Genomic DNA, 8,174 nt, shown 5'->3' with positions numbered 1-8,174 from the left:
TAAAAATTCAGTTTTTCATGCAAGGACCAAATATATAGAAGTTCATTACCATTATATAAGAGAAAAGGTCCTTGAGGATGAAATTGAGATGGTGCCTATCAAGACTGAAGAGCAAAATGCCGATATCTTCACTAAAAGCCTTCATAGGGAAAAGTTTGAGAGATTTCGGGAGGCGCTTGGCATGGTCGACAAAGCAACTATTGTGAGAAGATTTCCTTGAGGGGGAGTATTGAAAGAAAACAAGTCAATCTTCTAGAATACTCTTCACCATGCAAGAAAGAAGATATTTTGAAGGTGAAGATATTACCATGGATATAAATATTTATGGAAAGTTCTAGAGTCACTTGTCTTATATGGCAAGTGAAAAAATATCTAGGAATATTCTAGAATATCTTTTGTTGTATGGTAAAGTAGAAAATATCTAGAAAGGTTCTAGAGTAGGGGACACATATCATCACCATATGTGTCGCCATGGTCTATATATATGAGAACCTCCTCTCCCTCCCCTAGTAACCTAAGAGGCAACAACACATACAAGTCACAAGCATTAGAGAGAGTTGGGGTTGTAGTGCTAGGTGAGTGTGTGAATGAGTGCTAGGATAGCCACTTAAGAAGTGTTCACACTCTCGTGTAATATTATTGTTCGTGTAATAAAGTGTTGTTCAAAAGAGTTGGTCTCCCAATCTGCTTCTATAGTTTCTAACTACTTAGTGCGTGGATTGTGATCTATCGAAGGTTGGCTTTACCCCCGGGATCACAATGGTCCAAGCTTCATCTGAAGGTTGGCTCTGCCACCGGGAAGCAAGCTTCATCTGTAGGTTGGCTCTGCCACCCGGGAGCTAGAAGGTCGGCCCTGCAGCCAAAAAGGACCAAAAGGCACTAAGTAATTAGAAATTATAAAGTTGTCCACTACAGAGTGAGTGGGTGTTCCTAGGTATAGGTCCACCTTCAAGTGGGTGATTAGGGTCACCTCCGTTTCCAACAGTGCATGCAAGACAAACCCAAGGGCCCACCAGGCAGTCACCCTGGCAAAGAAGAAGAGAAGAGGCAGTCTGGCTGGATCGGCCGAAGTGATTTGGCCGAACCAGTTCAGGCACAACCGACTTACCTCTTCCACGTGCTGCCCGATAATTGGCTTCCAATGGCGGTTCCAAGTGACTCACATCATTTGCCAGCCGAGAGACCCCTATGCCACACCTATAATATGAGGGGAGAGGGGTAGAATTAAGACACACCTCAAGTTGCTCTCTCTCAAGTTCCTCTCTTGCTTAGTCCCTAGGTTAGTGGAGCTTAGGCTGAAGTGGCTCTCTTCGGGTTCCCGAGGTTGCCTAGGATTACTTGGTATGAGTTTATCTCTTCCTCTCCTTTGTAATTCTCGGATATCTTTAATAGAGTTATCTTCTAGATTTATATACTTGCATAGTTTATATATTGCGGTGTTAGACATGTATGCTATGATTAGTTTGTATTCATACATTATATCTTGCATGATTAGAAGAATAAATCTAGTGCCACGGCAACAGTTCTCGTATTCATATGTTTGCTCAAGTGTGATGTCTGTCCATCGGAAGGGCAGGATGCTATAGTATCGCTCATTAGCGTGGACGTGGTGTCTGGGCTAGTCGGTGTTGCCGGATGTGGTCCGTCCCATGGTTTGATGAGATAGGCGGCAGGTGGTGACAGCCCTGTCCGTCCAGCGTAACCCTCCCTATTCGGGTAATGGCTGTAGGAGGTCCATAAAGTAGCCGAGTTGTCGGTGGCTCCTCTACTAGTCATGTGCGGTTCTCCTAATAGTGCCTAGGAGCCTAGAGCTGAGGATAATCATATATATGTATGAGTATATAGTACAAGTTGTATATCTAGATAGAAGTTCATAAGTTCCGAGTAGCTTTCTTCTTCCCTTCTCCATGCCTATGTCTTTGCTTGAGTTTGAGGTTGAGTAACTTGTATGTCACACTACCTCATTATCAATATATATCTTACCCCTATTTATACAATCGAATACACAACCGAGATTTGATTATGAACTTACTTATTCTATAATTGCCGCCTTCCCTATGGAAATAAAAATAAGACACCCCAGATTACTCAGGGGTAAAATGCTACAACGGTATTCTATGCGATTGCGGATTTATCTGTGACGTAAGAAATACCACACGGCGTTTCAGGCACCATTGTTAGGGATTGACGATCCTAGTGATGACGCTAACAAATGCCAACACGAACATCTAGGAGTATTTCGTCCATATCTAGCCACAATGGTACGCCTCTACTCAACTACTCCCTCTGTCCTGAAATGCTGCATTTTGGTTTGTTCTAAGTCAAATTGTTTTAAGTTTGACCAAATTTGTAGAAAAGAGTAAAAATATTTTGAATGTCAAATGAGGATAATTAGATCTATTAGGATATATATTTTCATATATTACTTATTTGATGTTTTAGATGTTAATATTCTTCTCATAAATTTGGTCAAACTTAAACTGCTTTGACTTAAAAAAATAAAATACCTTATATTTCAGGACGGATGGAGTATACGACTATACTTCGATCAAACTGAGCCCCAGCATGCACAGCATCAACTATGACACCTATTGTTCGAGACTGATAAGACCAGATGGCATGGGTAGATGCCGTTGACGTTTCGATCGCATTACAACCGGTCCATGGACCACATAGGTCATGATAATGCTGACGCCCATATCTATCAATAATCATCATCATGATTGGAGAATATGAAGTGAAGACTGAGGAAGATGATCATTGCAGCTTAATCGGATGTGTTCCCCGAGCCTGACTTGCGGATGTAATTAACTACTCGTGGATGTAATTAACTAGGAGTCTTATGAGATCTTAGAAACCGGAAAATCACATCACTCACTACACCACGGATGACATTTAGCAACTGATACTAACTACTGGTTGTTGGTTGTTAAAACGTTAGGACGGAAAGTTGGTTGCTAAAAGTAGTTTTAGTTAGAGGTGATCAGTTGGTAAAACTATACAATTATATCAACAGACGATCGGTTGGTAAATATTGTATATCCAGACCGGCAGTCGGTAGCTAAAAGATTTAGGCGGGCAGACTCTCACGCGCGCCCAAACTACGCGCGGAAAGAACTTTACGCGCCTTTCGTTGAAAAAAAATTGAAGTCTATCTACGCCTTTTGCCCAAACCCTAACCCCTCCGCGCCCCAAATTAACCTGTTTCCACCTCCTCCCCGCTCCACCCCACTGCATGCCCTGGTGCTTCATTCGTCCTCCTCGTCCTCCCCGCTCGATCCGCGCATCCTCCTCCCCACGCTGCCGGTGGCTCCTCCCGGCGCCACACCCCCGACCCCGAGTGGACGAGCCTCCTCACTCCTCTCTCTTCCTGTGCACCGCGCCGCCATCGCCGTCAGCCCGCCGCACCCACCACCCCCCCAGCTCCCCTCTGCTTCTCTTCCTGTGTGCCGCACCCCCAACCCCGAGCGACCGGCCCGTCCCCTCCCCCAACTCCCGAGCGAGCGAGCCTCCTCCCTCCTCTCTCTTTCTGTGCACCGCGCCGCCGCCGCCGTCAGCCCACCGCCCCGCCGCACCCGCTCGACCTCGCTCGGTCGCTCCCCTGTGCGCCCCCAGGCCCCAGCCCCCTCTGCTTCTTCCTGTGCACCGCCACCGTCAGCCCGCTGCACTCCTCCCTCCTCTGGCCCTCCCTCACTGGATCTGCGTGTCACACCCGATTTATAAAGACATAAATCGAGCAATCATATATGCGCCAGGATCAGGTCACGCATATATACAACAGATCATCAAGATATCACAACACATGTCAGGAATAACATTAATATAAATCGTAAATGAATCATAAATGAATTATTTTATTACAACCGAATCAAGAATCGGTTCAAGAGTTGCGGAAGCGTAAAAGAGATACATAAAGAGCTGGGCGCCACAGGGACGTCAACTGGGAGACAAACGCCTAGAAGTCGTCGAAGCCGCTGACGTAGTCCTCCACGTTGCCGGGCACTGAGCAGCAGTCGAAGATATCCGAAATAGAACAGAAGAGTAGAGAGGCAAGTGTGAGTACAAACTCGTACTCAACAAGTATAACATGAGCATGAGGCTCTAAGGTTAGCTGACTCAACTGCATTAGCTTTTAATCTTGGCAAATTTTATTAAAGCTAATTACTACAAGTGGATGAGTTACCATAACCCAAATTGCATATGAATTAATCAATATTAATTAAGAACTACTGAGAACCATCCAAACCAAAACCACCCGGGGAATCGCCCTCATCAAAGGTTGATAACCCCACTAATCAGACGGAGGATCTGGGCCGCTCATGACTGCGAGCACAGCTGATATATCAGTTTTACACTCTCGAGAGGTTGCACAACTTTACCCACAAGTCGTGAGCTACGCTAGTTGTTCATCACACTTCCTTAGGTGAGATGGCTAGCAAGCACACTACGAGACCGTTACAAAGAATCACGTTGGTAAGGTGTAACCGCTAAGGATTCTGGATCAGCGACGATGGGGCCCACCTCCGGGGGTACAAGACACACAGCACAGACCAAGCCGGAGGAGCAGGGACCATTGAAGCTTACCACCCCTCTTGCCCACGCAGGTAAGTTACTCCCGAACCAAAATGACCTAATTAGTAAGTCAAGACCGTCCCATACCAGTCTTGTGGTTGCGCGGTTGTCCCAGGTTGTCGCTCTATGAACCGGTCCTTATGGAGAGTGGCCAACCAAGCACTAAGCACCGTGCTGGCCCCCTAAACCATGTTTCTAACAAAAACATCTTTTAAGGACGCACAAACCACTCAAGCACACAGCACAGAGGGTCGGCTCCAGAATTAAGTTGCATAAGACCATTAATCAAATTAATTAAAAAGAACCAAGATGTGTTATAGCGCAGCAACCTAGCACAACTAACCAAGAATGCAACCCAAAGGATATATATAAAGGATATAAAGGTGGCTAGGAAATCCTTATAGGCATGCAGAATTAAAATGCAGCATGAAATTGTATTTAAAAGTGATAGGAGGTTCATGTTATACTTGCCTTCCTCGTACTCTCCCGGCTGCTGCTCGAACGGCTCGGAAGACGGCTGCTCCTGGTACTGGTCCAAAGGCTCCGCGTCTACTCACGATCATCAAGCATAGCCCACACATACACACATGCACAAACAATAGAAAAATATAAGAAAACAGTACAACATTACATAGAAACAGCACACCAAACTAGTCTAAAGCTATTCTACGCGTTACAACGATCGTGAGGATATAAAGAACACCTAAAACGGAGCTAAAACGTGAAAACTGCGCTTAAAACAGGATCCAGGGACCTATTTGTAAGAAAAAACAGAGCAACCAGGGGCTTCTGGGCAAAACCCTGGGACTTAAACGTAATTAAAGCCTAGCGCGAGAAAAACTCAAGAGATGGACTGCGGGTTCAATTTCTAGGGAAGACAGGGGCTTAAACGAAAAGAAAAGGACCTGCTCGTAAATACTTTTGAACTAGGGGTGGACGGCGGGTTGATTCCAGGAAAACCCGGGGGTTCTTTAGCAAAAAGACAAGGCTGAAAGGGTATGTTCTAATCCGGGCCGTTAGATCTAAGACGGCCGGCTGAGATTAGATCCATCAACCGAAGGGGTACGCGCGAATCTCAGCCCTTGGATCGGGATCTGGCGGTTGGGATCTACTACGATCTAGATCTAATCCCGAGCGCAGGATTTGAAACAGACGGCTCGGATCAAATCTGATCCGCGAACCGGTACGGGCAACGCTTGGCCGCTGGATCGCGATCGAAGGGTCACGGTTCAATGAGGCTCCGATCTAATCTTATCCGTGGATTTCAGATCGGACGGCCAGGAAAAGAAGGGGGCGTGGCTGGCGGCGCTGCTCACCGGAGCTCGGTCTTTGCGGCGGCGCCTCGCCGGAGAACACGCGATGCAGCGATTCCGGCCCCCACTTGAGACGAGACCGGGTCGGGGAGAGAGAGGCGAACATGGGGAACTCAATTGGGGCAAAAGGGGGCTGAGGTGCTGGCCGTAGCGGCCGGGCGACGGCGGCGCGCGGCTCGGGACGCCGGCGAGCTTGCGCGACTGCGGGAAGAGCGAGACAGAGGGAGAAAGGGGACGGGGGTGTTCCTTACCCCACCAGGATGAGCTCCTAGTGCTTGAGTGGCAGTGGCGGCCGGCGAGGGACCGGCGCGGCAGCGGCCCGAGGTGAGCGGCGACGGCGCTGCTCGGCTAGGGTTTCGGGGCGGCGGAGCACTGAGGCGGCTAAGGGGAAAACCCTAGGGAGGCGGCGGGCTTTGTAGGGCGGCTGCGGCACACTGGCGCGCGGGCCCGGAGCGGGGGAAAGCTCGCCGGAATCTCGGAGTTCGTTGGGCGCCGGGGAAAACAGAGGAAGGGGAGAGAAAGGAGGGGGAGGGAGCTGACGCGTGGGGCCCGGCTGGCAGCGGGAGAGAGGAAGGGAGAGCGGGGGAGCGCTGGCTCGGGTTAGTGGGAGAAAAGAAACAGGCCGGCTTGGCCCATGCGGGGGAGAGGAAAAGGAGGAGGGGTTGCTGGGCCTCGGGTTGGGGAGGGAGATGGGCCTCGGGCTTGGCCCACTCGGGAAGGAAGGGGAGGAGAGGAGAAGGGCCCACGGTGAGAAAGAGGGGGTTTGGGCTACTGGCTGCTGCTGCTGTTCTCTTCTTCTCTTCTTTTTCTTTTCTTTTTCTTTTCTACACTCAAACATTCAAACAAAACTATTTGAATTCAATTAAGTTTGAATTCAAATCCTATAAACTCAACACAAATAAAACAATGCTGCAGCATGAATGCACAAACATTTTAATCCTATGATAAATTTTATTTTCTCGCGTTATAAATTACTTTAAATGCCACCAAAATTAAAGAAAAGCCTGGGAAATTTATTTAAGCCCAAAAATAAATTAATTAAAATTTAAAGAAATTACCTCAGGGTGTTACACTGCGTCCAGCGGTCTGAGGCTCGACCGTGTGCGCAAGAAGGCCGACCGCTACTGCAAGTGAGGTGAGGCATTGGGAGCTAAGCTATTTCATCTATTTCGTTCAGTCAAAATATTGTTGCTTGCTGATCCTAAAACAATACATTCTTTGCAGGTACCGATTTCAGCTTCAGCAAAGCTTTGGTACCGATTTCAGCTTCAGCAAAGCTTTGCTCATTGGAAGGAGATTGACATTAACCTTATCAAACCTCAGCTCACACAAAGGGTAATTTTGCTTACCCACTCATTAATTTTTTCTGTTTGCCTTTGAGTTATGTACATGACAAAAATATGCAACTATATTTTGATGCTTGTTATCTGTTTTTAGATTCCATATTTGAAAGTTGTTTCGTATCTTACATAAAGGCGTATGGATAAATTGTGGATCACCAATGAGGCTAGGTACCGAACAACTTGTTCATAATAACTGAAAATATTTGCTGCTGTAGTTATATTTATTTTTAACATAGGAATTGCATTTAGGGAGACGGAGGCCTATGAAAAAGGGTTGAATGGTTTTCTAGCTTTTGCATTTAGAAATTCAGCAGTAGGGAACAAGATATTATGCCCTTGTCGAAAGTGTGTTAACTCATTTTGGAGAGAGGCAAGTGAAGTACGAGAACACGTGATATGTGATGGTTTTCTAAAAGGGTACCAAACATGAACCTTACATGGAGAAGTTGCTTCGTCTTCTGTGAATGAAGACGATATAGATGAGTTTATTGACCAACGCAGCGAAGATGATGATATAGATGAGTTGATTAGGGACTTAGCCTGTGGTTTAGATGATGGAGGGTGTATGGAGCATGATGAATCTTTTGAGGCACCTAGTGATGATGTAGCTGCAATTTGTAAGTTAGCAGAAGACAATAGTCAAGAATTATACCCAGGATGCAGTAAATACTCAAAGCTACGTTTCCTAGTTCGATTACTTCGCATCAAACTTATTGGAGGTTGGACAAATAGAAGTTTTGATTTGTTGATAGACCTACTTGCTGATGTGTTGCCTAGAGGTTCAGAACTTCCTAAAAATTTTCATGAAGCAAAGAAAGTGGTCAAATCGGTGGGAGTTGGGTATACTACTATTCATGCATGTGAAAATAATTGCATCCTCTTTTGGAAGGAGCATGAAAAATCTGATACATGTCCGAATTGTAATGCATCACGTTGGAAATCGGAA

This window comes from Panicum hallii, chromosome 4, assembly GCF_002211085.1.
Source record: "Panicum hallii strain FIL2 chromosome 4, PHallii_v3.1, whole genome shotgun sequence".
NCBI lineage: Eukaryota > Viridiplantae > Streptophyta > Magnoliopsida > Poales > Poaceae > Panicum > Panicum hallii.
This window is presented reverse-complemented; position numbering follows the sequence as displayed.